Source organism: Oryx dammah, unplaced genomic scaffold, assembly GCF_014754425.2.
Source record: "Oryx dammah isolate SB20612 unplaced genomic scaffold, SCBI_Odam_1.1 HiC_scaffold_2, whole genome shotgun sequence".
NCBI classification, from domain to species: Eukaryota; Metazoa; Chordata; class Mammalia; order Artiodactyla; family Bovidae; genus Oryx; species Oryx dammah.
In genome coordinates, this window is record NW_024070186.1 from 102,754,852 (window position 1) to 102,759,399 (window position 4,548).

Sequence of the window (4,548 nt, forward strand, 5' to 3'; positions counted from 1 at the left end):
ATTGTGATCCACACAGTCAAAGGCTTTGGCATAGTCAATAAAGCAGACATAGATGTTTTTCTGGAATTCTCTTGCTTTTTCCATGATCCAGCGGATGTTGGCAATTTGATCTCTGGTTTCTCTGCCTTTTCTAACACCAGCTTGAACATCAGGGAGTTCACAGTTCACGTATTGCTGAAGCCTGGCTTGGAGAATTTTGAGCATTACTTTACTAGCATGTGAGATGAGTGTAATTGTGCGGTAGTTTGAGCATTCCTTGGCATTGCCTTTCTTTGGAATTGGAATGAAAACTGACCTTTTCCAGTCCTGTGGCCACTGCTGAGTTTTCCAAATTTGCTGGCATATTGAGTGCAGCACTTTCACAGCATCATCATCTTTCAAGCTCAGTAAATCTTTAATCCAATTTTCTGTTGATGGGTGGGGCTGTGTTCCCTCCCTGTTATTTGACCTGAGGCCAAACTATGGTGAAGGTAAGGGAGATAATGGAGACCTCCTTCAAAAGGTTCCATGCAGGCACTGCTGCTCTCAGCGCCCTTGACCCTGCAGCTGGCCACTGTCGATCTGCCGGAGACTCCTGGACACTCACGGGCACGTCTGGTTCAGTCTGTTGTGTGGTCACTGCTCCTTTCTCCTGGGTCCTGGTGTGCACAAGATTCTAGTTGTGCCCTCTAAGCATCTGTTTCCCCAGTCCTGTGTAAGTTCTGGCAGCCCTACAGTGCAGTTAATGGCGACCTCCTTCAAGAGGGCTTGTGCCATACCCTGGTCTGCTGCACCCTGAGCCCCTGCCCCTGCCCCTGCCCCTGCGGCAGGCTACTGCTTACCCATACCTTCGCAGAAGACACTGAAACACAGTCTGGCTCAGTCTCTGTGGGGTCTCTGGGTCCTGGTGCACACAAAGTTTGTTTGAGCCCTCTGAGCATCTCTGGCAGATAAGGGGTTTGATTCTAAATGTGATTTTGTCCCTCCTACCATCTTGCTGGGGCTTCTCCTTTGCCCTTGGATGTGGGGTATCTTTTGTTGGTGGGATCCAATATTCTCCAGTCGACAGTTGTTCAGCAGCGAGTTGTAGTTTTGGAGTTTTCACAGGAGAAGATGAGCATACATCCCTCTACCCCTCCATCTTATGTCACCAATGTTAAGATTCTAATTATCTTAATATTTTTCTATATTTATGGACATGAGCCCCTTTTCATTCCTAATATTGTGTATTATGGCTTCTCCCTATACTTAATCCATTTAACTGAATAGGATTTCTCAACTTTGACCTTTTGGGTCAATGATTCTTTGTTAATAGGAGCTGTCCTGTGCATTGCAGGATTTAAAAAAAATTAATGTATTGGCTGTGCTGGTTCTTCACTGCTGCACAGGCTTTTCTCTAGTTTCCAGTGAGTGGGGCTACTCTAGCTGCCGTGTGCAGGCTTTGCACTGCAGTAGCTTCTCCTATTGTAGAGCATGGGCTGTAGGTGTTATGCCCAAGTCGCAAAATCTCCCAGTGACCACCAGGGAGCCGGTATCCGATGCAAAAGCAAGAGTTTTTATTACCAAGCTCGAGCTGGGGCTCCCACTGTTACTGATGCAGCAGCTAAGGAGAGGAGCCCCAAACTCTGGGTTACATTGCTTATATAGGGTATTCTCGCGCAAAAAATTCGAAAAACGGGAGTTTCCGGGTTGGGAGATGTTAATTGGTTACCTTCTGTGGAAGGGTTAGGTGTTGGGTTCTGACTGGTTTTCATTTCCCGGGCTGGCCACGGGTTCTGATTGATTCCCATTTCCCGGGCTTAATTCGAATTTCCTGGGCAGGTCATAAGTCCTGAACCTAAAGTCAGGAGACCCTGATCTGGGATCTGATTGGCTCGAAGGTGGTGGAGTGAGTTCAGGCGATTTCCAAAGGCTCTTTCCTCAGAACTCTAAAATGGAGTCTTTTTTTAACAAAATGGGGTGGCTTAGGTTCTTCATTCCACCCTTCTCAAGGTCCCAGGACAGACCCAATCATGGGTCTGTAACCAGCTCTATATTTTCTTCCACTAAGGGGGCCACTGGCAGAGCTGTATATTGGCACCTGAGCACCATAAGCTGCACCGTGATGTGGCTCTTGATGAAGGTCATCAACTTGTTCAATAAACACGGCCCAAAGGTGAATAGCAAAAAGTAAGATAATCAGAGGCCCTGTATACCCCAGACGAGTCCTGATGTCCATCTTATGTCCTTCTGTCCTTCAGAAGTGAAGGAGACCAGGATGAGGTCGCAGTCAGGGCAACTACCAGTAAATCGCTTGTTCCACATGTCTGAGGTGATAGGATTTATGAAAGTCATTGTGACCAGGTCGGACGGCCTGGCCACACTCCATTTCCACCAGCCATCATTGGAAGTCACACATTCCCATGCCTTACAGTGACGACTCTGCATGCCGCCACAAGTCTTTATCCGGTCTCTTTTGTGCCCCAGACATGCATAGAAACTCACTTTCTGCAGATAAGCGTGTGCCCAGGAAGTCTCCATCAATTCTTTTAGGTGGAAGTGTCAGTCGGGCCACCGTGTGTTTACAGGGTGCGTGGCAATAGACTGGTTCAGCACCTCGTATGTCTCTCCATTTTGTAGTTTCCAGGTTATTTTAAAAGGTTGGTGTGGATTTTGGTCCTGGGCCGCACCTAAAACTTTCCAGCCCAGGAGGGAGAGCACCAGGAATAGCTGGGTAGCCATTTTACCTACTTTTGTTGTCTTCCGCAGTTTTAGCTTGAGCGGGTTAGTTGTGTCCAATTCGGCCTTCCACTGGGGGAGGAACTCTTCTCGCAAGGTGAACAGGTCCGCAGGCCGTATGTGGGTGTAGTGGACCCAAGCAGAGATGCCATCAACTTTGAGAGCAGTTGGTGTCATCAAGACAAGGAAGGGTCCCTTCCACCTAGGCTCTAGGGTCTCTTGGCGATGACGGCGCACATACACCCAGTCTCCCTGGTGGTGGTGAGGTTCAGGTGGAGGGCCTGATTCATATAGTGCTTTGAGCCTCTTCCATGTGTCCCTGTGGGAGTATTGTAAGGACCAGAGACAAAAAAGCAGCTTCTGATCATCTATTTCTTTTAACACTTCTGCCTTTAGGTTAGGGATTATTGGGGAAGGTATCCCATACATAATTTCAAAAGAGGTGAGTCCCAGTTGGTAGGGTGAGTTCCACACCCAGGACAGGGCAAAGGGGAGGAGAGCCATCCAGTCCCCACCAGTCTCAGCAACTAGTTTTATTGATGTCTCTTTAAGTGTCCTATTCATCCTTTCTATTTGCCCTGAGCTCTGGGGCCTATAGGCACAGTGCAGCTTCCATCTAGCCCCCAAAGCCAGGGCTACCCACTGGCTTACCTGAGACACGAAGGCTGGCCCATTATCTGACCCCACCTGTGCCGGAAACCCGAACTGTGGCAAGATGTCTTCAATTAGCTTTTTGGCCACCACCTGTGCTGTTTCTCTCGGTGGGGAAAGCTTCTACCCACCCTGAGAAGGTCTCTATGAACACCGACAGGTATTTGTATCCATATTTACCCGGTTTTACCTCAGTGAAGTCCACCTCCCAGTAAGCTCCAGGTCTTGTCCCCCATTCTCTAATTCCTTGGTTGGCCAGATGAGGGACAGTGTTCATGAGCTGGCATGCTTTGCAGTTTGATACGATGTCTTCTATTGACATCCTGACATCTTTCATGGTAATTTTGGCATGTCTAATCAGGTCTTGCATCTTGTGGGTTCCCAGGTGAGTGGCACGATGCATTTTTAGTAATACTTGTTTTCCTAGCTCTTCTGGGAGGATTAGAGAGCTGTCTGCTGCTCTACAGCACCCGGCCAGCTGTTGGGCCATAGGCAGGCTTTTTATCCAGTCTAAGTCTCTTGGTGAGTAATTGGGCAAGTCTGGCAGAACAGGGCTCCTGGCGTCAGGCAGCTGAAGAGTGGCCTCTATCACGGTATTTTGGGCTGCATCTCTGGCTGCTCTGGCTGCTAAGTTGTTTCCCTTTGAGGTCGGGGTGTCTGGCTTTTGGTGCCCCGGACAGTGTATTATGGCTAGTTTCTTAGGTAGCCATAATGCCGAGAGGAGAGCTTTTATTTCCTCTTTGTTTTTAATCGTCTTTCCCTTGGCTGTGAGGAGTCCCTCTCTCTGTAGATGGCCCCATGTATATGGGCAGTAGCAAAGGTAACGATGTTAAGTTTTTTGTTCTTTCCCAACTGAAGGGCTTTTGTTAGGGCGATTAGTTCAGCCCTTTGAGCCAAAGTACCCCGAGGTAGTGCTTCCGCCCACACAATTTGGGTTTCCGTGTTTACGGCCGCCCCCGCATACCTGAGTCCATCTGGAACGAAACTGCTCCTGTCGGTATACCAGGTGACCTCAGCATCCGCTAGGGGGCGATCTTGCAAGTCTTCTCGCGTCCCATGCACCTGGGCTAGTATGTCATGGATCCGGGCTTCCAAGTCCGGGTTCGGAAGCAACGTAGCCAGATTGAGAGCAGTAGGCGGTAGAAAGATGATTCTGGAAGGGTTTAGCAGTAGTCCCTGGAAGGGTTTAGCAGTAGTCCC